We start from the raw sequence: 26,386 nt of genomic DNA, 5'->3' as shown, positions 1-26,386 counted from the left end.
TGAATAATTCATGAGGATTGGATTTATTTCCTGCCTTTCTGCTTTCTAGCTGCTGGCCTGGGCCCTTTTCAGAAATGTTTTTTTTTTCGAAATAGGCCACTTCTCTTCTGCCCAGAGGCGTCATGGAAGGCTGGGCATGTGCAAACCAGGGATAAGTGGCTGTGCAGTAGCACAGTTTTTCACGATTTTCTACAACAGCCAACTGATTTTCAGGGATCACCTTCTCCAAACCCAAGACTTATTCAATCCAATAAGCAGGAAATCAACTGTCAGCAAGCCTGAATAGATTAATAAGATGCTTCTGACAAAACTCAAACATTAACAGGAAGTATGCAAGAGATAGAAGCATGGCCAGATGATCTGGGCAGAGTACAGAGAAAAAATCCAGCTCCACAGATATGGAACAAGCCAAAACCCATCTGGAAATTGTCCTGGCAGGGACGGGCAGGGCAAAACCAAAAGCTTCTACAAGGATATCAACAGGAAAAGGAAGACCTAGGAAAATGTAGGCTTGCTGCTGAACGGGGAAAAATTCTGGTGACAAATGATTCAGGAAAGACTAAAGTGCCAGTTTTGCATTAGTCTTTATGGATAACTGGGCTCCAGGAATCCTATTCCTCTCCTTTAGGAGAAAGTCTGAAGAAAGGAAGATTTACACGTAGTGGATGAGAATCAGGTTAGAGAGTTTTTAAATCAACTGGACATATATCTGTGGGACCTGATGGGATTCACACATGAGAGTGATGAGGGAACTATCTGATGTCATAACAAGATTTTTGCCAGGTGTTTCAATTGCAATGCTTAATGGCAAAAAAGAAAAAAAAATATTTATTTATATTTTTTTTATATATTGCATTTAATGCTTCAGGTGCTTGGCAACTATAGTTAGTGGGTTTGCTTCTGAAAGACCATGAAGTATTGCATAGCAAATATCTCTGTCACGTTTTTTTAAGGAAGACGAGTTTGTCAACTCATATTGCTGAGTATAGACAGGTGTGTTTTTTAAGAAACATTTTTACAGCTGTTCTGAAAATATATTTACTTGCTTTTTCTCATCATTAGAGAAAAAAATATTACTGTAGTGTTCAGCCTATTAATTACAATGACTATGCAAAATAAATTTATCTGAAAGGAAAAAAAATTCTTTGTCATTTTACTAGAAGAAAACATGGATTAGAATGCACCTAGTTTTCGGACATGAAACTTCAGGGTGCATCTGACCCTGTGTTCTGGTCACTGGTTGTATCAGGTGTTCCCTTGGCATTTGTCAGGGCAAGACTTTGCATCAGGCAGGACATCAGGACAGACCCAGCCTTTGGGCTTTGGGGTGTGGGGATATCTCTGGGGATATCTCGGGCTTTGGGGATATCTCTGGGTGTAGTGACATGATGAGGCAGGACTGGGACATCAGCCAGGGGATGAGGATCTAGCTCAGAAAGGGAAAAAAGGGCCAGACACAGCCCTAAATTGTCTAGGCAGGGCAGTGGTGACAGAAAAACATGCTTCAGCATGTGTAATGATGACTTGGGAAGGCAGACTATGTACCCCCAAACATGCCCCACTTCCTCTTTCTTACCCCCTGTTTGATACCCTGAACAGGATTTCATATGGTCTGGGATATCACTTGGGTCAGTTGGGGTCAGCTGTCCTGGCTGTGTCTCCTTCCACCTCCTCGTGCTGCCCCAGCCTCTGCACTGGTGTGGTGGGGTGAGGAGCAGAAAGGCCTTGACTGTGTTATCGACTCAGCGCTCAGCACAAATGTAAAACACAGCCCCACACCAGACAGCTAATGTGTGCAATATTAATTCTATCCCAGCCAAAGCCTGCACAATAGAACAAAAACCATTGGTTCCAAAAATGTTTAAACATATGTTGCACCAGATGAATGTTTCAGTAGAAATCTAAATTTTTAATTTTTACATAGTCATTATGTATAAGATTAAAAACCAAAACAACTATCTAACTATGTAAATGTTCTACTTCTTTAAGAAACACTTTTTCAAGTTCCCTAGCTCTTTTGCAGCACTTTAACTTTATGCTAAGGTAGAATTCCAGATTAATTTCAGAGGGGGAAAAATGTCAACTATTCCGTAAATTTAAGGGTTTGATGCCACATAGTTCTATGGAATTCAAAGCTCCTTGGATTTGGATGTATTTAAAATGGGTTTGGAAAGATTAACCTAGGAAGCTCTTAATATTCTGTGTGGCCCCCTGATCATATGAGCCAGATGTTGCAAACCAAGCTTAGTGTTAATTAAGAAGACACATCTGTGTGTGGGAAATAAACTCACAAAATTACCTCACCAATGATTTGACAATTATGTCAGCCACTACACTAGTAGCAGTTGATTAATGCATTTGTTTTCAATTTTATAAAGATTCAAAAAATGCAAACAAACACAAGCTTAGCTTTTATAGTGTAGAATACAATCTCAAAGTTAATTGCTCCCACAAACAATCATGTTTGCAGTGTCTTAAACTATTCTCACAGTGATTACTCCTACTGTTGTTATTCCCCATGTATTGATGCAGCAGATGGGTCCATTAATGTTAATCAATTAACCAAGACTGAAAAATCAAACTCAATTAGCAATAAATTTCAATAGACAGACACTTATCTTCAGATTTCGACTGCCATGTATGCTGTAATCAACAAAAATATACATGGAATTTAAATTTATAATTTCATCTCCTGACAATTTAAGAGATACTTTCCTAGATATGTAGGTCTCTTTTGAATAGTACCTTTTTAGTTATAGAGAAATACATATTTTAAAACATACTTCAGAAATTGTCTGTTTTCTGCATTCTTGGAAATCATGCAATTCCTCTTTAGCCTTTAAGAACAGATCACTAAATGAAAATTTTCATCCAAACTCTTTTCTAAAGTTCATCTGATAACATTTTGAATGTCTTTTAGAAAAAGAAAAAATTGAGAATGAGTTCAAAGTTAGGATAGCTTATAGGTACAAGATAATTTTATGGTTGAACTTGGTTAAGTGATAGACTATCTTATGATGTAGATGCTGAGGAGACCAGATGAAGTGAATTAACAAATTTTGTGATATCCTTTTAGTATATATCCTGAATATTAATTAAACAGTAGAAAGAGTAATTATGAATGTGAATTTTTTAAGAGAAAAAAGAAATACCTTAAACTGTAGACCTTGGAGACATTAAAATGGTTTTTTTCAAAATTATTTAATCTCCTTTTTTATTTCAAAGGCTAGTCCTGGTGATCCTTTCCCAGCCATGTGCCAAAAATGCATTTATATTTTCTTGTGCCCATAAGCCAAAAGTGAGTGTTATGGTAGGTTTCACCTGAAAGTATGAATCTAAAGATAGGCTTGTATGCCTTTGTTAATTATTTTCTCACATTTTTAGCATGGAGCTGCAGTTTTCTTCCAGCTTGCAAAATCTGGTTTTTGTGTTTTTGACCTAAGATAGAATTGCTACCCTAGAATACTCAGGTTCCTTCAAACTAAGGAACACTGAAGCATCTCTCCAAAACTAGCAAGAGTATGACAGGTCAATTTTTTAGAATTGCTCATGGATTTTCTCTCACTGCTTTAGTTGTAGCTGGTTTTGGGTAAGAAATCTACCAGCTAGTCATAAATAACAGAATTTATCATATATCAATAAACTTTTTATATGTGCGTCTTGTAGACTAGGAGACTCAAGTCAACATATTAGTGAGAACATCAGTTATTTTGGGGTTTTTACCAACCTAAATCCTAGTCAGCATCCATATTAAGTTCAGAATTAACACTTTAAATACCACCATATTCAGGTTTTGCAAAAAGATAAACCAAAGGGATTGAAATTCATCTTAGCTGATCTTCAGATGAAGAAAATTTCCAGATGGGGGTTGTTTACCTTCACAACTTTTCAGAAATTACAGCAAATGCACTTATGTGTGCTGATTTGTATGAAGAAAGTAACCTCTTCCTTTTGAAGGTGTGCCTTTCAGGCAGATCTCTCAATATCAAAGATGCACACATTTTACAACTCCAGAAATGGATGTTGTGATTATGTTGATGGTGATAATGATGATGAGAATAATTCGATAATTCATGCTTACACATATAGGAAGACTAGTTGGGAGACTTGATTTTTTGGGGTCCTGCTCTTTTTATAAGATTAGATATTATAGTGGGAGTTTGGTACTTAAGAAAGTGATTCACAGTTGGAAATCTATTGGTTTTTTTTCTGTTACTTAGTTCAAATTTTATTTTGGACAAGAAAATAATTAATTAAATTTATTTCCAAGCTCTTTCCTTTTTCTGGAAGAGAGATTGTTCATCCTTTTTGGTTTCTGATGATCTTTGGAAAAATTAATGCCATTATTATTAAGAAAAAAAAATAGTATTGAGGAGGCTGAAAGATAATACCATAATGACCAAAAATCCTGTTGGATGTGTGTTTGTTGCATCATATTCTCACAAGAAAATCAAATAAGCAAAAGAAAAAAAATTCATTTCTAGTTTTTCTAACACTAAGTGTTAAGTGGTAGAGAATTCATTTACCTAGTCTGATCTTTCTGGTAGAAGGAATTAATTTGGCTTAAGGCCCATATAAAAACTCTGCACACTGTTTTTTCTGGATAAAATCTGCATTTCTCCTCCATTAATTTTCCTTAAATAAGAACAGAAAACTAAAATTTATTGCCTTCTAGCCCTTGAAGATTAGACAGTAAATTGTTCTAATCTTCAATTTTGTTAGAATATCTGTTTCAAGACTGAATTAATTGAACAAGGTGTGTCTCACTCTTTGCATCAGAAATAGATTCCCATTTTATCGTATTTAATTTCCCAGGCATTGTATTCCTCAGATTATAGTAGTATGGAGGAACTATTTGGCAAATAAATCAAAGCCATATTCCATTAAGCTGAAAGCATTAAGTGATGATGTTTTAGATTTTAAACAAGACATCTGTAAGACCTCAGGAAATTTTATGATGATAATGTATGGGAACATAGAAAAATATAAAATCATATATTTTGTTGGATATACTAGTATTGAACTGTTATTCTTTTCAAATAAGAATTTATAAAATATGGAACTTCTTTGCTAGTGATTAAAATGAGGTATTCTCTTCAGAATTTCTTTGCTTCAGAACATAATTTTTTCATAGAAATATTGTTGTAATAACAAATTCTGGCAATTGAAAAATAATCAAAACAAGCAAGTTAGAAAAAGTGATATTCAAACCATAAAGCATTCTGCTTCTAATTTAGGTGGTATTGTAGTGATTCTGTTAAAAATGTTTGATGGAAAATCAATTTTTTATGTTCTCATATCCACAGATTTAGTATCCGATTAGTGTGAAAAGTGGCACACTGAAAACAGTGCACGTAAGAAAATCAAGTATCAAAAATATATAGGGCTTCAAATTCCGATGACTCTTTAGATAATGTGCAGGCTGTGCACAAAAATTTTAACACATCACGTTATATATCATCTCTATTGAATTTTACTTAAATCAGAGAAGATGACATTGCTAAAATTTTAGTGGGGGTATTGAAATACCAGTAAATGCCATTATTATACCAGTCATCGTGGAATGTTTTGACTGAATGCCTAGAAATTCTATGTAGCATTATTTCTGCAAATTACAGCACAACTAGATCAGCATTTCTCATAGCTTTAATTCCAGAAGGGGTATCTAGTTTGAAGCTTTAAAATACAACATAGCAGCAAAATTAATGGAATACTTTTCCAAGGCAAGTGAGATGTTTAAGCACAAGAAATGCTCTGTTTAAGTAGAAATACTCAAAACACTATTCATACAAATTTTTCCAATTGGAGAAGAAGTGCGCAGATTCTTAACAGGAATTTCATTTAACTATGAATCCTGACAAATAGTAGAGCTCAGACTGTTTGCTATAAGGTGCATCATGTAGTTTATGTATGAAAACTGACTAGTGTGTCATATTCATTGTACTAGTGGTTTTCCAAAATTCCACATAGATAATCCTTTCAGAGTAAGTTTTTCTGAGGACCCAAGCTCAGAGACTGGTGGTACACAGAGTTACACCCAGTTGTCAGCCAGTCACTAGTGAGGTTCCCCAGGACTCAATGTTTGACCCAGTCCTGTTTAATATCTGTATTGATAATCTGAATGAGGGGATGGTGTGCACCCTCAGTAAATTCACAGCTTCACATTGGGTGGGAGAGTTACCTGCTGAGGTCAGGAAGGCTGTGCAGAGGCACCTGGACAGGCTGGATCCATGGGCCGAGGCCAATTTTGTGAGGTTCAATAACACCAAGAGTCAGATTTAACACTTGGGTCACAACAACCCCATGCAGAGCTCCAGGCTTGGAGCAGAGTGGCTGGAAAATTGCCCAGAAGAAAAGCTTTGGGCATGCTGGTTGACAGCAGCTGAACATGACCAGTGTGTGCCCACGTGGCCAAGAGGGTCAATGTCATCCTGGCCAGTATCAGCAGTAGTATGGCCAGCAGGACAGGGCAGCGGTTGTCCCCCTGTACTCAGCACTGCTGAGGCCACACCTCGAATCCCATGTGCAGTTTTGAGCCCTCTTTGTAAGAAAGACTCTGAGGTGCTGGAGTGTGTCCAGACAAGGGCAGTGGAGGTGGAGGTGTCCAGCCTGGAGAAGATTAGTCTCAGTGGGAACATTATTGCTCTGTACAACAACCTGAAAGTAGGTTGTAACAAGGTGAGTGTTTCCCTCTTCTCCCAGTTAATAATTGACAGAACTAGAGGAAATGGCCTTAAGTTGCAGCAGGGGAGATTTAGGTTGGATATTAAGGGGAAAAAAATTAAGCAAAAAGTTTATATATTGTAACAGCCTGCCCAGGAAAGTGAACAAACCACCAGATAATCTGCAGTATCTGTAACACGTCAGAACATTTCTTCCTTTGCTGCTTACCTAACATGCACACCTACTTATTAGTTATACATTTATACACTTCAGGTACTGAAAATTACAGATGGAGGACCACTAGTGTAGTTGATGGAGGTTGAATGGGTTAGAACTTCATTGTTCTGAAACCCTGTTTGGGAGGTTATCATTGAAAAAAAACAATTAAGCTTATCAGAGGTCACAGAACAGAACAGGTTTTGATTATGCTTTAGAGAAGCTTTCTTTTCCTTTGTATCTTGTTAGCTTTGAGGAACATGCTTAGTATTCAAACAGAACTTGAGAAGTCTGAATATGAAGTATCATCTTGATATGGAAGGTTATCATGACACCAAATTTTGTTTTGTAATTTATTTCTTTCTCAGAAAGCACTTATTTAAGTTTGCCTTTTAGAAATATAAAATATGGTTGTTGTTGTTTGGTTTTTTTGTTTTTTTTTTTAATGGGAAACCATGGGTTTTTTTGGATTTAATATAACTAGCCTACTTTGTGATCATCTGAAAAGATAAATATACATAGTGGTACCACGATAGTCACAAGAATTTCATGCTCCATGTGTATGCATATAATGAATTTAGATTAGGTGTCTTTTAAGTAGCCAAACCTAGCTAAAAGACAGCTTTTAGGAAGCAGAAAGACAGAAATAGAGAAGACATTCTGCCAAAGGTTCCATAAGTGTCCAGCTGACTATTCAAAGGCAAAGGTCACCGCACTAGTACCTCACTTTTCTCAGAGCACAGAGGAATAGGCCAATACCAAAGGTGCTTATACTGTCTTCCTCACAACTCACTCCAGTTATAACAGGTTATATATTAGTCTTGCATGTTATGAAGAAGGGGCCTTTTTTTTTTTTTTTCCCCTAGGGAAAACTTATTGAAGTTTTGTATTACTCTGAAGTGAAGGGGAACATAGAAGATCAATACGTTATTTTATTCTCAAAACGTCCAGAGATTTAAGAATTACCTGGTGTCCTGCTACAAAATTAGTACATCCCTCTTCAAGAAAGACTGTCTTGGATAAAAAATATGAATGAAACAACTGCTTTTGAAGACTGGTTTTCTGAAATCTGTGTCTTTGGAAATATGAAGGTAAAAGGACCCTAGAACCACAAAAATCCTGTTGTCCTTCACCAGGACCTCTCTCAGGTTACTTCACAGTAGAAGAGGTCAGAACAAGGCCTAGGTCATTAGTTCCCTCCATAGTTAGTGGAGACATCCAGCATTGTTGTGGAACGATACAAATCACTGCACCACTGCTCTCTGAAAGCTGATTTCATTATAATGATGATAATATGGGATATATATTTCATATATTTGATGTCATAGTCATATGACTTTTTGGACATCCTACTCATGTCTGTACATTAAGCACTTCAGTATATGTTAATTCATAGAGTACTTTAATGGGTACTTTGCTGTGTATCTAAAAGAACACATATGTGCTAGCAGGTTTTCAGACTCGTGAATAGGTTGTAATAGAAATGAGATCAAGTTCTAAAGAATTCCAGTGGGAGTGGGCGCCTCAGGAGTCCCACAAGGTGAAAATCCCAGATGGAAACCAGTGACTCAGAGGCAGAAGTTTTGTTTTAAATAGTTACTGAAACTGCCAGTCATAAGGGCTGCACTGGCAAGCTGACCCAGTCCAATGGCTGGGGTGTGATGGTGAGTCATGGCTCTGGAGAGACAGCAGACACCTTCTTTACTGATCTAGAAGTGGGTCTCTGAACTGGTCAGATCAAAACTGGTGCCCTGTGACCTTCTGAGCGTCTGGCCAAGTACAACCAGCTGCTGGGACAATTCCGAGGAGCTCAGCAGCAAGGTTCACTTTGCTGGCAGGAATGTTCAGGAACCCTCATGCTCACTAAATGTAGATGAGTCACCTCTGTTCTGGTTCAGCACTCATCATTGACTTAGACCACAATTATCACTGATCACTTCAATGATTGTTATTTACATTAGAGTTCTCTTTCTACATTCCCCAGTAAATTTTCTCAGGATTTCAGAGACATATGTAAGCCTTCTGTTTCAAAAGCTCTGGTCATGACATCACTTTTCTGTTTCCAAACAGCCTTTGAAGCTACTAATAGAATGTGAAGTTTCATTATTGATTCACCATGTCGTGAGCTTGCTGTAATCATGAGGAATTTGTAAAGTGTGTAATAAATATCTGTGTGAAAACACAGATACAAAAACATAGATACGTATGCACTCAAACAAATTATATGCTGACTATAGCTGTGCTGTATGTATTGTTCCATTCTCCAAAATCATCCTGTCTTCATTATACTTTTGGGTTTTACAGTATTTTTTTTGTGAGGGTGCTAATGGCGATTTTTACAATTTTGTATCACACCCTAATTGCAAAGACAAGGACACTGAGAAAATAGATAAAATCCCAAAAAGACACATGAACTGGAGTGCATTGAGGGGTGAATTCTATCAATTAAATATACATGAACAGCATTTGTTCAAGATGTGTGAATGCTGTCCTGTGAATAAAATAATTTTTTTCTATATTTCTCAATTACAATCTTAGCAATTAGAATCATAGAATAATTAAGGTTGGATAAGACCTCCAAGATCATCTAGTCCAGCCTTTGACCAATCTCCACCTTGCCAACTAGATCCTAGAACTAAGCGCCATCTCCAGTTATTTCCTGAGCACTGATAGGGGTGGTGAATCTATCGCCTCCCTAGGCTGTCTATTCCAGTGCTTAACCACCTTTCTATTCAGTGAAGAAATTCTTCCTGATGTCCAGCTTGAACCTCTTTTGACATAGCTTAAGGCCATCTCCTCTTGTCCTGTCCCTTGCTCCCTGTGTGATGAGCCCAACCCCCACCCGACTTCAGCCTCCTTTCAGGGAGTTGAAGGGAGGAATAAGGTCTCCCTGAGACTCCATTTCTCCAGGATAAGCAACCCCAGCTACCACAGCTGCTCTTCCTATGATTTACTCTCTGGACCAATGCTTTACCAGCTCTGTGTCCTTCTCTGGACACACTCCAGCACCTCAATGTCCTTGTATTGAGGGAGGGGCCCAGAACTGAACACAGCACTCCAGGTGCAGCCTCACCAGTGCCAAGTACAAGGGGACAATCATTGTCCTGGTCCTGCTGGCCACACTGTTGCTGATACAGGCTGGGATGCTATTGGCATTTTTGGATACCTGGGCACATTGCTGACTCCTATTCACAGCTTTAATTCAATTTTTTTTTCTTCTGGATTATTCATGTCATGGGGTCTGGAAAAGGCAAAGGAAAATACACAGAAATAAGCTAGAGAATGGTATATCATCAATAACAGAGACGTTCAATCTAAACAAATTCTTCACAGCAAGGGGGTTTGAGTTACAAATGTTAGCATTTTGAGCTCAAGTCTTAAAATAAAACATGAAGACTACTATCTGTAGCCTGGACAATATCCATTAATTATTCTTTTTTGCAGTAGAACATAATATGTTAGTATAGCATGATTGTATTTCAGTTGTCAGATTTGCCCAATAATTCATTCATTTTTTTCCATTCTGTAAACCATTTCCAGAAATAGTGCATTATATTTCTAGGCTGAAACCTAAGCACAGTAGTTCATTAACTCAGACTTAAGCACTTCCCTGGATACCTTCAGGGATTAATTATGGACATCATATCTTACCAAAATATTCAGAGATTGATTTAAATCCCAAAATTCACGCTAAGCTCATTTTCATCATGTTATCATTTTGTGCAAGCCAGACTTTTTTTCTTTGCATTCATTAGTATTCAGGATATTGTTACATGGATCAGAGTCACTACCTGAAAAAAAATACTAATGTAGTGGAGAGAACAAACTGTTTAGAAAAACCTAGGGTAAATTAAACTGAAAATCATTTGCAGTTAAGAACCATTAACAAATAAATTGTGTATTGTAAAGGGGATTGCCTTTTTTAAAACTCTTTTTAGCTTTTCCTCAAGTAGATTTCATGGGGAAATTAAAGTGAAAATTTGCCAAATGGTTGGAATCTCCCACTTTGCTCCTTCAGGCACACAGTCCATAAGGTGGTTTTACTTCAAATTTTATGATGCATTTAGAGCTGTTAATTTAATGAATTCCTTTTTCCTCTCAGGTCATGCCTAATACAAGCGTATTCTCCTATTATCCAAAAAATGGTATTAAAAAACAACAACAATAAATCCTTCCTGGTGATTAATACCAAACCTGTAAATTAGGCAGAAGGTCTTAATAACCCCACTTCCCAGCTTGGAGAATGCTCAGAAAAAGAGTTCCAAACCATTTCCTTTTCCTGATGCTTTCTCTAGGTTTCTGATTCAGGCAGTACAATACTTATACTCTCATCTTCCCCAGGGTGAAATTTGCCTACTTAAGATTCACTTAAACCGTGAAGCACAGTTGAAGTGGGACACAGGACACAGTAAACAGCTCATTGTTTGTCACTGTTTCAGGGATGATAGAGCAAGAATGCAATATTTAAACATGCAGTAAGTTCAAATTAGCCACTCATATTTAAAATCCTGCTGCAGTCTTTGAGTATCATTACTATTTCCCTGCTTTAAAGAACAATGAGGTAGACAAACTGTTTCACAGATACCTATTTAATTGTTAGGCATTAAAATTCTTTGAGTGGACAAACATTTTTAACGCTAAAAATGTAACTTTAGTATGTATGCTTAAACTGCAATGAAAAAGACAAAGCAATCAGGAGCATATTTTTTTAGCTTTACAAGTGTTGAGACTCAGCATCCAGATTTATAAGGTAGTAGTTATGCCATCTCAAAATTCAAGGCTGAATTGTAACATTGGTTTTCAGCTTCAGCAAATGCTCTCTGGGTCCTGCTGTGTTTCACTTAATAGCAAGGACAAGTGAATTCCATCTGTAGGAGAGCATGTTTTACACAGAAGCTACTGCAAGGCAAGAGTCAATACTGAGATGGAGCAGGATTCAATATCTGGACACTTTTTATTTATGGACAGTTGCTTGTTTGTGTTCAATCAGGTTTTTAAAGCTAGGGCGATGATTCAAGAGCAGATGTAGAGTTACAACACTCAGTTTTAAAATGAGAGGGCGTTTGTTTTGTACTTTGATAGTAAAATGCTATGATTTAATATGAACAAGATGGCAATTGTGGTTAGGAACTAATCTTTCTAGGTTTAGAATATGTAAAAAATAGTAATTGAAATGAACATATCTTTTTTTAATCTGCCTACTAATATAGTTAAACCATCAATTTTTTATGGGTAAATATTTGAGTAGCAGCAAAACCAGTTGGGTATTATTATATCTTTATAGTATGTATATAGGAGAAAATATATTTATAAGGTGTATTCATAGGCAAATTGGTATACAAGCATATATGTTGATGCTGTTTAGCAGTATGTTTTTGCCCATATTTTTGGGTGGGCTTTTTTTAGCATGAATTGGGCAGTTCCTAATTCCTGGATGTTTAAATTGACAAGCATTTTCTTTAAGCTAGACTTGATAATATGTGTTTTTAGTAACTTGGGCAATATATATGTATTTCTCATGTTCTTGACAATGATTGCATATGTATTCTATCAAGTTACACTACAAAGCGAGGTACATGTGCAATTAGCTTTCTTTAGACCAGAACACTGCAACCTGAGCCAGAAACCCAATAAAAATAGAGCATCCCAAGGCCACTCACCACAGAATGCTCCAACTTAGAAAAATAAAATTGAATAAAAAATGAGAAACATTGGGTTTGCGTCAAATCTCATTTTCATGCTCTGGAGACATTTGATTATACAATTATATACTGTCCAAGGGCTTGTGTGTGCAAAATAACACTTTTCTCCAGTAAAAAAAAAAAAAAAAAAAAAAAAACCAGACAAACAACATCTTAAAGCAAATGGGTGCTTCATAAATTTCTTTTCTTTGCCAGGGAAATCCTGCAATCCTTGGCTGTGAAAAATCCTTATTACCATATTTTGTTCTGCTGCCTCTTGAGTAAAAGACTCCGTGTCTCTGGGCTGGTTTTAGGCTTTCACCAGGCTGCGAGAGAGAAGAGCTGTGGGCTGCTGCCACCTACAGCTGGAGTGTCACTGGCTCCCTGCCGGAGAAATGGACCCAGCACTAAAGCCCCTCTGGACAAAAAGCAGTAGATCACAGCCGTAAGCTGAAGGAAGACTCTGCAGAGCTGGTAGTAATTGGGTTTTGCCAGCTCCTTGTGACATTTAAATAAAACTGGGGGTACAGAGAAAGTAAATCCCCCAGTAGCATACTCAAGCAATTTGCTTCTCATAAATGTATCTTCCTACTGGCAGTAGCTTGCAGAAATAAATTTCATAGAGAGGAGAAAAAAACTCAGCTTCTGACAAACCTTGTGTCAGTTAACATTTGAAATGCTCTGAGATTTACCAGAAAGAAAAAAAAAGAAAAAAAAAAAAAGAAAGATTATACTCTCTTGGGGTATATTAAGTCACTGTGATTTGTGTGTTGCAAATATTTTAAGATGCTTAGAATGTTGTCCCCTGTAATGTCTGTCCTTCCTCCCCTTGCATTTATATATCTCCAGCTGTCAGAAAAAAAAAAAAAAAATCGCACTCTAGATTAAGACCTCAGGAGAGAAAGAATAATAGTGCCCAGTGGTGTGCCATTTTCTGTGAATGCTCCAACACTTATTGTTCTGAGCTTTATTGCAGTATTTTTTTTCAATACTGAAAATATAGGGTTTCTTCCATCTAAACATTATTCTGTTCTGCTTAACCTAGTAAATATTGGCATGACAAACTGTGTGCATGGGAAGGATGGGAAATTCTTGCTTGCTTCCATTCAAGTATATTCTCTTTTTTCACTGCAACTGTGGTATCTGAGGAATTTTTCCCTCTGCTCTCCTGATTTCATTTCACTTTCTATGCAACAGTGAAGAAGAGTGCTCTGTGTGGACCCATCAGGCTACTTCACTCCCATAAAGGATTTCTTATGCAGATAGTCCCAGTGAGATGTAGCAAATTATGTACTTCAGGAGAAATGCTGTGTTCATGGAATTATTCTTTCATAGTGAGGTGTGTAAGCACATAGGCAAGAGCCTGCACAGCATTGCTACTTTATTTTCATTTGCAGTGCAGAAAGCAGAATTTTTTATCTTGCGTTTATAATATTGAAATTAGGTTTGAGACCTGGTTTTCATTTCTGAAAGCAGAATGGGCATAAGAATAAACTGCAGGAACACATTGTGTTATTTAAAAAATAAAATCAACACATTCCTGCCATGCTTCATCCTCCAGTCTGCTTTTTGTTTGAGCTAACTTATGCCTGCAATCAGCATTTCTTGAGAAAACTTATCTTTCTTTTAACAGAAATTATGCACTGATGTCTGAGTCACAGAGGATGATATTCTTTTAGGCAGCATCTCCAATTTTCTTTCTTATCAGAGGATGCTAAGAGCATATTCCTCTCTGTCTAAATAGTCTATTAGTTAATAACTAGTAATTGTATAATTCTGTGTTTATATACAAAGGAGGTTAATCTTCTGATGCAAGATTGGGATGTAAAATTGCCAGTGGAAAAAGTAGAAAAATGGAATTTTATTCTGGTTTTACATCTGAGATTACACCATTTGAGAGTACTGAGATTTCCTCGCCTTATGTAGTGTTACTCTGATTTATACTACTGAAATGAAAATCTAATCAAGCACCACAGCTGGATACATTCAACAGTTTTTGTTTACCCAGAATAACTTTGGATTGTATTGATTGGCATTATAGAACTGAACAGAAAACAACAGGAGGGAAATCTGAAAAACGGTGTCTCAATTAGAACCTAGTAAAAGTTCTTAAGGTGTTTTTTGCATTGCCATACTTGGCTTGATCATCCTTAGAAATCAATGAAGAACTTGCAGTCAGAATCATGGATAAAAATGTGTTGAACTTTCAAAGTGGTTTCTGTGATAGAAAGTAAAGAGTTGGGGTAGAGGGAGCACCACCAAAATCACTGCCACCCTCTTGATTAAAAATTTGTCAAATTTAATTATTCCGTTCAGAGTATAGCCAGCTAGAAGATAAAAGACAAGGTGGTACAACAAGAGAAGGAAAAAAGGGCAATAAAGTACAATTTGACTGCTAGATTAATTCTCTGTAGGACAGAAATTGCTGTGGTGTCACTAGCTTGCTGCTACCAGTAGGCGTGTCATACCAGTGGATGGCAACTTAGTGAAACCAGGAAAAAGAGAAATCCACTTGCCTCCCACTACTGGAACAAAGAAAAGGGCAAAACCTGTTCTACCTCTAGTGATGGCAATCATAGTTAAATGTATGTGTTGCTGAGAAGTCTGAGAATTCATCCTTTGGAAAAAAGAAGTCTTTTCACCATGAGATGACACTGCAACCCTTACTACAGAGTGGCTAAGGGATCCATGCAGGCCTGATGAACAACAGCAAGGATAGGCTGTAAGCTGTAAACTATTATCAAGCCACTTCTGTCACATTTGTCTTTCAATATTTTAGGCATTAATGTGTATTAATGTAGCTGAAGTACAATGCTTTGATGCGCTCCTTAGAGCCCACTGTTAGTTGAATACATACTAGCTCATGACTAAGAAATCCAACATTTTTGTGCTCCAACTTAAAATGGCTTCTGAATAAGTGCAGTGCAAAGAGGGCAATTGCAAATAAACATTCTCAGGTCTCCCTATTTAAGAATGAACACATAGAGGAGTACAGAATTGGCCTGTTTTCCCAATCTGACTTAATAATTTAATAATGATGATTTAATCAATATTATGTCCCAGAACCACATCAATATGTGCAAGAATCCAGCACCTCAAGGATATGTTACCAAGAGGAGACTTACTTGATTCAATTATTTATAATGATAATGTGTCAATAATCCTGATTTTTTTTCATGAATTATTAACATTTTCCCCTCCTCACTATCTTCCTGCTTTCTGGAAGGTGTTAATTATTACAAAGCTTTCAGCTATTATAGTGATCTTTAGCACAGAGGTTTGATATAATGATAGCATTCCTGAAGTGTTACAACACTCTTCCTAGAAGAATTTTCCAATTAAAGCATTTAAATATAGGAAGCTAATTTCCTTCCCACTCCACTTACTCGGGTAAAGAAATATATATTAACAAATTAAATCGTTTTGTTTGGCTCAGTTTTATCCTACAGAAGCGACAGTGAAGGTTTTTTCTTTCATCTGTGAACGTTTTACCTTTTGCTACAAGCAGTCACCATAGCTACTGGCAAATAGCATTATGTTTGCCTGATTTTCTCTGGTTTGACTACAGTTCTTTTTCAAGGAAAAGAAAAATAATGTGGCTTGATTGCTTTCAGAGAACAGAAATCTTATGTAATAACCAATTAGTTCTGTCTGAAAAGTCAGAGTCTCCGAAAAAGGGAGCGCTCTCCTTTATTCTACAGAGAATGTCACTGTGAACCTTTGCATCTGGTTTTAGACACCTGAATGCTTCAAAGATTTTCTCCCATTAAGTGCTTTCATCTATGTTTGACTCAGCTGGAAACAAATTTGCCACAGTACAATATTAATAATTATTCAGATGTCAACATTTGCAACTTTTTCTGTCTCCACCTATTTTCTCAATTTAGGCAAACTTTAAGCTATCTCAGACAGTAATTCGGACTGCTTGCTTTCAACAACTTCCTAGCTCCAAGTGGTGTGTAAAATTAGCTGGTACTTTCATTTTGACTGATGGATTTTCCTAAATGCATAAGCACAACAATCTGTGCATGTTCAGAATTATATAGTATAAGAAGCTAGATGCAGACTGTATTGGCAGTTCTTTTTCCATCTTCAAATTTTCACAGGTATTATTCACAGAGGAAAGCTGCTTAATTGATGTGGTTTAAATTGGGATAAAAGTATTTATTAATTTATTCATGGTGTATAATTATTGATTTATTAATGAAGAGTGACAATAAGTGAATGAAGAATTCAGGATCAGTATCAGCAATGCCACTGATAAACCACAATATCAGACACTGCAGAATGTTAATAAACATGAAAAAATTTCCATGAAACTTTCTCTAAGTTATTTTTACACAACGACACACAGGGTGTGCACACCCAGTTCCTCACAGGCGGTGTGGATTTTGCAAACACTGAGAAGTGTGGGTCTGCCCATCCTGTGGGGATGTGGATGCTGAGCATGTCAGGACAAGGGGGAATGTCATTAATCCTCAGTAGAGTATGTTTAGTTTAGATATTAAGAAAAAATTCTTTACTGTGAGAGTGGTGAGGCCCTGAAAGGGAGAAGCTGTGGATGTCCCACCCCTGAAAGTCTTCAAGGACAGGCTGGATGGAGCTCTGAGCAACTGGGCTAGCGAAAGGTCACTTTAAGGTCCAACCCAGGTCATTCTATTATTCTAAATCCTTCTCTAGAAGTACTTTTCTGCCTATTTGACTGTCAGACATAGGTGAATTATTGACTTGGTCTAGCTGTGTAACTTTCACAGAATCCACAGAATTCAGAGAATCACTAGGTTGGAAGGGACCTTCAAGATCATTGAGTCCAACCCATGCCCTAACACCTCAATTAAACCATGGCATTTAGTCTTTTTTTAAACACATCCAGGGACGGTGACTCCACCACCTCCCTGGGCAGGCCAGTCCAGAACTTTACCACCCTTTCTGTAAAAAACATTTTCCTAATATCCAGCCTATATTTCCCTTGGTGCAGCTTAAGACTGTGTCCTCTGGTTCTGTCAGTTGCTGCCTGGAGGCAGAGACCAACTCCCACCAGAGCACAGCCACCTTTCAGGAGAGAATTCCCACCCTTTTTGATGGGTAGTGAGGGAATCAATATCTTAGCAGGTCATGTGCACCATATAAAACATCAGAAGCAAGGCATCTTGGTAATATTTGATTTAGTTTTGAAGTACTATCTTGCTGATTGGACAACTACTAAAAAAAAAGAAAAAAAAAAAGAATTGCACTTAACAATCAACAGAGGAGCTGTAAAAATTGTTTATGGGCATTAAAATGAGTATGTACAGGATCAAGTTTTATGAAGGAATCTGATCATCAGAGCCCATTGTTTGAAAATAACTTTGAAGAAGATTTTAAAAAAGAATTCTGTAGCATCACATATAGTGTAACAGTGCAATAAACTACCACAAGAAGGACCAGAGAAACATAGTCTGACATATCAAATTATCTATGTATAGCTGCAGAAAGCATGCAGAAAGTGATAATTTAACATTTCTCAGACAAACTGCAGCCAAATACACTTGCATAAGCATTATTATTTAAGGTATCTGTCATATTTGTTTTCCCAATTAGATACACACATAGAGTTCAAAAAGAAAGGTGTCACATAAACTTGCCCTTGTCTGGTATAAATTTCCAGTTCTAGATGAACTCATTCAAAGCTCTGACAGATAATGCTGGCAGTGCCTGTTCAAGCTGTCTGTTCCACTTCTGTGTTGGATGAAGGAATATACGCCTGCATGTCATCACCCAGTTTGGCATTTCAGTGCGAGCCAGGTGGATTTGTATTAAGGTACTGAGCTGTGAAGAGAAGCAACCGAACCATGGTTACCCATTCTGTCCTACAGATTGTCCTGAGGCGGTGCTGCCTCCAACAGGGGATGGTACTGACACCGAGGGGTTGAGACTCCTGGCCAATTTGACTGATAATGAAGTACATGAAAGCCAGAGATCAGAGAAGCAGAACAGTAATTTACCTTCCCTTGCAGTTGTCGGGGGGTTTTGCTAGATTTAGCAGAGTTTTTTGTTAAGGCTTTTTTTATTACTATTTTTGGTTTAGCCATAGCATATACTATAAAATGCCTTCAGTCCTTTTAACTGTTCCAACATAATTTGTGCTTTCTGCCACATTTGCAGCAAGAAGGTATTGACTGGTAATATTTGCAGTCAGTGAAATTCAGTAATGTACCTCTGTCTTTCCTGAAATGGAGCAGTGTCACTTTTCTCCCAAGGCAGCTGGTATAGCCAAGGGTTTAACCTTCTGATGATGCATCGCATTTCATTCTTCTTTCAGACTTAAGTTAATACAATTCAACATTGCATTTAAAAGCTGAGGTTTTGTGTCTGCTAAGAAATATTCTATCTGCCTTGCTGGTTTTCCTCCTTTCTGACAATAACTTTTAACTATTGTCATGTAAAATGTGAAGAAGAGTGTCATATGTGTATGGTCTGGTATTCTTTCATATAATGTGAAAAAGAGAGAGCAGAAGATATGAAATTAAATACTGCTCTAATCTACATGTCTATGCTGTTCCACTCTTGAGAGGAAAGGAACACTCAAGATTTATGAATGCCCATGGTTGAAAACGAACAAAAATGCCAGAAGGTCAAAAACAAAAAAACCTTACTAAGTTCACGTCACAGAAATTGGAATAATTTAGTCCCATATCTTCTAGTAATAATAGAAATAAAATAATTTCTTTAAAAAGGAGGAAGACAGAGACAGAATAAAGGATATCACTGGTCCTGGGTCCAGCATCAATCTGGCCAACAAGGTGTTCATGGTCCAGGGGGTGCCACTAGGGCTTTTCATAGATAAGTTTTCCCTACCCTGAAGCTACAATTCTCACACTCCATACAACTGAGTTATCATGCACACATTCTTCTACACCTATCAGGAATGTTATTCACTAGACCAGGTAGCTCAGAGCCCCATCCAACCTGGCCTTAAGCACTTCTGGGGATGGGGTATCCACAGCCTCACTGGACAATCTATTTTAGTGCTTCACCATCCTCTAAGTAAGGAATTTCTCCCTAACATCTAATCTAAACCTGCCCTCTTTCAGTTTAGAACCATTGTCCCTTGTCACTATTTGCCCATATAAAAGGACCCTTTCCCTCTTTTTCATAGGTCCCCTTAATGTACAGGAAGGCCACAGTGAGGCCCCCCCCAAAGCCTTTTCTTCTCCAGGCTGAACAACATCAACTCTCTCAGCCTGTCTTCATAGGGGAAGTATTCTCCTCTGGTCATCTTTGTGATCTCCTCTGGATCCACTCTAACAGTTCATGTCTTTCTCGCGTTGAGGACCCCAGAACTGGACACAGCAATCCTGAGGGCAGAGGGGAGGAGAATCCCCTCCCTTGACCTGCTGGCCACTCCTCTTTTGATGCAGCCCAGGATGCCACTGGCCTTCCAGGCTGTGACTGCACACTGCTGGCTCATGTCCAGCTTTTCATCCATGAGAGCTTCCAAGTCCTCCTCCACTGGTCTGTTCACAGGCAGCTTTTCTCCCAAGCTGTATTCATGTCTGGAATTATCCCCACCCAGGCGCAGTACCTTGTGCTTGGCCTTGTTGAACTTCCCAGTTCCCAGGAGGTTCCCAGTTGTCACTGTGTCACTGATGAAGACACTGAAGAGCACCAGTCCCAAGCAGAGCCCTGAGGGACACTGCTCCTCACCAGCCTCCACTGTGACACAGAGCCATTGAGCACAGCTCCGGTGTGGTCATCCAGGTCTTCCATAGACTCTGGTTGCGTCTATCTAGCTATCCCTACCTACTAAACAGACCACACATCAAATCCATTTCTCTCCAATTTGGAGCTAAGGATGATCTCAAGGACCTTACAGAAGTCTAAATAGATGTCATCTGTCAGCCTTCCCTTGTCAACTGTTGCTGTCACTCTGCCACTGAAGGCCACCCAATTGATCAGGCACTATCTGCCCTTAGTAAAACCATCCTGGCCACCTTGGATCACATTCTTGTCTTTTCTGTGCCAAGAATATTGTAAATATTCTTGGAAACTATGGATAAGACAGATATAATGTTAAATAATTTCTGCCATTGTTTTGAAACATTAATGAGATTTTTCTTTTTTTTACATAGTTATCAAGGATTCATGACACTGCATATAGTATGCATCTATAAATATGTAGAACAAGGTCAAACTTTAGAAGAGACCCAAGGATAATAAAACAGAAAAGAAATAATAAAGTAAAAATGAAGCTGGACATTCAAGTTTTAACTGGCACATCTGAGTTTATAGAAGAAGTCATACTCTTTCTTAGAAGCAGCAATAGGATAAGAATAGTAATTTCTTGGCAGTTGCAGCTATGCAGTAAATGTCTTCCTGGGCTTCTTGTGGAGAATATTTTTCCTTTAAAAGCCCAGAGGGAAAGACATATCATATAGCAGAAATATGTCAAGGTGGAATTATCTGGAAACTATTAGAAAGACCGAGCTGCAGTGTTTGAAGAGCAATGTTACAGAAATAATACTTTTTCAAGCATGTTGCAAAATTTAAAAAGCTGAAAAAGTTTTTGAAAACTTAGAATCTAATTAGTGAGAGGTAAGCTAGATGCAGGTTGTTGTCATATACATTTGCATAAAAATAATTGGAAGTCATGTTACCAACTGCAACATTCAAAAGAACGTAGTGCTAAAACATGAAGGTTGATTCGGCTTCTCTGGGGCTGATGGGAGAAGATGCTGAAATATGACAAGCCAGCATAACAGATAAGAAGGAACAGTCTCAGACAAATTATGATTAATTAGTGTAAAATATAAACTGAAGCCCTTGGGAAACTGAGATATTTTGTTTCCTTCATAACTTAGAAACATTGTGAATATACTTCCTAAGACTAGACAAGGTATTAAGAGTTGGAGGTACCTATACTATTCACTCTTACCTTGACTTTACCAACTACAGCAAAAGAGGTTTCAAAATTTAGAACTGGTAAATGGAATGTTGAAAGGAATGTTGCCATCAATATATGTTTTTCACCAGCCAAGGTCAGCGATCAGTTCTAGCAAAATCTTTCTAGACTGTTCAGTCTGGGAAGTCACTAGGTCAAGTAAAATCAAAATATTCCTTTGTCTCGGCTGAAAGTAGCCAAATGCTAACCCCAGGCTGGAAAAACATTTTTATTTTGTAGATGCCAGTTTATTAGTCCCTGCATAATGTGGTTGCATTCTTGAGGCTATTTTTTCTTCACAGCAACTTGCTTGAAATGTCTGTGGAACTACTAACAGACCAAAGAAAAACGAATTTTGATTGATGCAGTTTTCTGAATCAACTGGCTACGGCAAAAAGAAATCAATGTTATTAATTCAGGATCTCCCAGTGCCCCAGAGGATTGTGTTGTAGGAGAGAAGCAGGATTAGAGTCTGAAATGGTCTGAAGAGGGTTATAGAGTGGAGTCTTTTTATTCCTCTCAAAGGACCTGGAGCCTGTGGAAACAATTTCACATCATTATTTGCACCACTGATAGTTGTGGCATTTTACCTTGTGTTCTGCTTGTTAATTACAGATGAGAAGTGCCAGTTTTGAGGGAGTGTTTGATGGTGAGAAGAAAGTAATAATGCATATTCCGCTTGAGAAATCCTAACAAGGGGGTTGTAATTCTTGACAGTTCTTGGTAAAGGGGCCGTTTTTTATCAATTACAAATTTGTCTTGAAAGTGTAAGTGTTTTGGCAAGCTGGGAATCAACTAATAACAGAAAGTTATTGCTTGACCCTCGGTACTGCAGATTGAAGTTTTTTACACTCTACTGATCATTGCTTATTTATTTTTCTTTATTTTTCATTGGCTTTATTATCTCAGGGTAGGGCTGAGCCTGATACAGTGAAAATCAGATTAGAAACAGTTCACTTAATCTGATTCAGTTTTCTGAAAATCCTTCAAATATACATTAGTACACATTACATCTGACATACCTGAAGGTGTGACACTGATCCTGTTCTGACCTGCTCAGCTTATGTGCACACTTGGTAATTCCATCATGCTTTAACTCAATGAAAATTGGACTTCTGCTGCAACAATCATAAATGTTCTTAATGCCTTCTTGACTTTTTATGTAGCCTGCATTCTACCAGTTTTGCTCTAAATGGTTTCTGCCTCAAGGATGATTATAAAATCATTCCTAACAGCTTCCTTAAAATTTATTTTTTATATTAGAAAAATTAATTTTTTTCAATTCGGGTCTATATACTTTCTTTCCAAGGAAGCCTCTGAAATATGTGGAAAAAAATTGACAATGCACTTTTAAAGCTGCATTTATAAATGTGTTTACCTAAACAGACATTGTGGTTTGCAACACTATATCAGTAAAGGATCTTAACAAGTTCCAAATTACTTAAAATGGGGAAGCAGAGGAGTAGAAAAACAATTTTAGAATGAGAGGTTGTAGGAGAGTATGAGAGGTGCAGGTATTCTGTGGGCATATTGTGTTTTGCAGGGACACTGTCAAAACTCTTAAGCTGTGTGATGCTGGTTTAGTGCTCAAATATGAAACCTCTTCAGAAGACCCGAGTAGTAAAGAATCATCATTGTTGATTCAGCAAGGAACACTCATCTCCTTAAATCACTTCTGGTTAAATATCTTTGTCTGATATTGGCAATTTTCTTTTGAATGAGAACTTGGGCATGAGTCTTAGTTGCCTTAGTTGCTAAGCTATTAGAAATTTGCTATAAATTTGCTAGATTCAAACATACATATGGCAGATTTACACATGAGTAACCTACTGTCTGAAAAACAAGAGAGATTGTTGCAGTTCTGCTTGCTCACCCAAATAAATTATCATTTCCTGTCCAAATGTTCAGTCCTCATTCAGCCACTACTGTTTTCCTTCCTAAAAAAATCCACCCTTCAATGGTAAAAAATTAGTCCTTTAAGGATATTTTTCAATTTCATTTATTATCTTCAAGAATTGTGCTTTGGTGTTCAATAACTTAAGTTGTGGTGAGCTTCACACATTAGAAAGGCACTCAATCACTTTATTATACAGAACACAGTCAGAATACAATTTATGACCAAATTTGCATCCCCATCTCAAGTTCTTAAAAGTGAAATTTTTTTTGTTTGTTTTTTTCTGTTGGGGATTATGTTGGTTTTTGTTGGTTTTTTTTTTTTTTTTAAATTAAATATGTTAATTAAAGGAGTTAAAATGGAAACTTTGAGAAGTGTCATTTGTTGTATTGGAGCATTTTTTCCAAATAAAGAAAAACCTTCCCTCTTGAATAGGTTTGACGAGTTACTTCTGTTTAGAGATAGTGGTAAAAGCTTGCGCTTTTGTTTGTTTGTTTGTTTGTTTGTTTGTTTCTAACTGGCTGTAGTAGTAAAAGCTTGCACTTTTTGTTTGTTTGTTTGCTTGTTTCTAACTGGCTGTGATCATCTTCCTTAGAGCATCAGCTGAAGGAAATAATTTTTTTTTTGCAAAATCCACAAATAATTTCTTTACCATCATCAGCTGTGTTTAGTGATTCTGAATTCCTGGCAGCCTTTTATAGAAAAGGTAATTTTCATCTCTCCAGAGGAGAGTGTAACTTCATCCAGATAGATAAAACAACAATTTCAAAAGAGGAAGATTTCACATGGAATTCTCTGTAAAATCTTTTCTAGATTTCAGCCCTCACTGAAAAATTAGATTTTTCAGAAAAAAAAATTAAATTATTCCAGTTTGTACTGCACAAAATTAATGAAAATTAATCTTAATTAGAAGCCATTTAGAAAAAAAACGTGGATGTGGGTTTGTGTGTGTGCTTATTTCAACAGAAATATCCTTTCAATTTGTTGAATTCAGCAAAAATTGCACCAACAAGAAATTCCTTCTGAGAAAACAGAGTTAAGGGGAAATAGCGAAGACCAAGCTCTGTTCATGGCACAAGTTATAGAAACATCAGGAAAGGGACAGAGAACATAGGCCTATATCCACATGCATGGAAACAGAGATGCCAGAAGCCATCTGATTCTGTTATAATTAGAACAGTTTTGTCTATAGTGTAGGAAAGTTTTATCAACCTTTCTGAAAACAAAAATGGATAATCACAGCATTAAAGGTTGGAATATGTTGATGGAAAATGCTACAATAAATAAATACAGGTTAAATTCATCTTTGGATATGAAAATCTACCCTTATTATCCTGATGGGAGTTTCAAACTTAGGTTCTTTAGTATTAAAGATTATGTGTAAGATCGGTTATTAATTTATACATACGCTTGGACTGAAATATTTTCTTATAGTCTTGTTACTTTTTTGACAGAATGATCATCAAGCTCTGTAGTTTAAATTTACAGTCTACGGGTTAATTCAGATTTGATGTAGTGACCAAAAGAGAACATTTCAACAGAGTTGTTGTGTTTTTTACACATAATGAATTTGCTAAATAGTACATAAAATTTGCAACAAAGATTTATCACCTCTGATCCTGAATTATTCAATAGATTATTTAATGCTTGTTATAGTATACACTGAAGAAACTGAAATTCAATAAGTCACTGTATGATCTTTAAGCTGAGCCTTCTGCTCTGTTTTCCTTTTCCCTATTCCTCCACTCCTAAACAAAGCAATCCCTGTGGGAGAAGAGTATTCAGGAGAACATGCTGGATGGAAATTGTGAGCTGCTGAAAATGGTTCATTGTCTGTAGTACCACGATAGAAGGGAAGATATGAAAATATAAAAATGTAAAAATCCATATAAATAGCAATTTCTCTGCTTTACACATCTGCATTAGTATTGCTTCTCTCTTAACCTTTACTCTGCCTGAAGGTTTCCTACTTCCTTTAGTAGAGAAACATTTTTAAGGGATTCCCTCTTGTGAAATAGCAAGAATAATGTTATTCTTTTTTAAATAGTTGTAACTTTTTGCATCTCTTGTATAGGCAAGCAAGCAGTTCAGTGTATGCAATTAGCCTTAAAAGGAACCATGGCAAGTACAGTATGACAGCTTCAAAATGTTTTTCAGAGTGTAAGGTCATTACACTCCTTAATGTACTGTCCTCTCTACTATACCAAATGTTCTGGCAACCATTTTAGACAAGACTTAGGTGGCACAGCTTTATGTAGGTTTTTGTTGTTGGGATTTTTTAGAGAAGAGATCCATTTTTAATCAGATTGTACTGGTCAACCCATAGGTCTTCTGAGAACCTTGTGCATGACTGCATTTTGAAATCCTAATTATAGAAACTCAAACATATTGAAGAGGAGGCAACAGTACCATTTGAAAAAGAAAAATCTTATATTGGAATAAGTATTTGCTATTTTCTTATATTTAAATATGGAGTATCATTTTAACTGAAATATTCGATGCAAAGTGTTGAGATGACACAGTCGTTTGTGCACCTATGAACACCACTGAGCTTGTTATCCACCTTCTTTGCACTGAGCCACATATTGACTCTGCATTTCATCCCCTTTGAAAGGCAATTGTGAACATCTCAGTTTTGACATGGATTAAAAAATAGTGCAATGGACAGCTGGCTTAGGCATTGCACTGCTTAATGGAAAGCACAAGCAAAAGAATGAAGGAATTTCTTTCACCTTCATTCCGCATTAGAACCATTCAAGCTGTCTGTACCACAACTCTGTACCTTAACTATGGATCTGTTCTCTTACTTTTTGCTGCCATCTAGTGCATTTTATACCCTGTAGCCGAGCTAAACTGGAAATGCTTATAAAGGGAGACACACCAAAGTGTTGAGATTTATCATTAAAAATGGAGAAAAAATACACTATATTTTTTCTTACTGTAAAGACTTTTCCCCTGCCCTTTCCATAGCTCTTTCTATGTGCTGAGTAATAGACTGGTCATTTTCCAGTT

At 37.1% G+C, this 26,386-nt stretch overlaps 1 protein-coding gene across 1 annotated transcript in view; it reads left to right on the top strand.

The window, feature by feature from the left end:
* Positions 1 to 26,386, top strand: part of EYS (eyes shut homolog) — a 610,207-nt gene that overhangs the window by 508,041 nt on the left and 75,780 nt on the right. The window lies entirely within an intron of this gene.

This window comes from Pyrgilauda ruficollis, unplaced genomic scaffold (genome assembly GCF_017590135.1).
Source record: "Pyrgilauda ruficollis isolate IOZ18807 unplaced genomic scaffold, ASM1759013v1 scaffold40, whole genome shotgun sequence".
NCBI lineage: Eukaryota > Metazoa > Chordata > Aves > Passeriformes > Passeridae > Pyrgilauda > Pyrgilauda ruficollis.
This window is presented reverse-complemented; position numbering and strand designations above follow the sequence as displayed.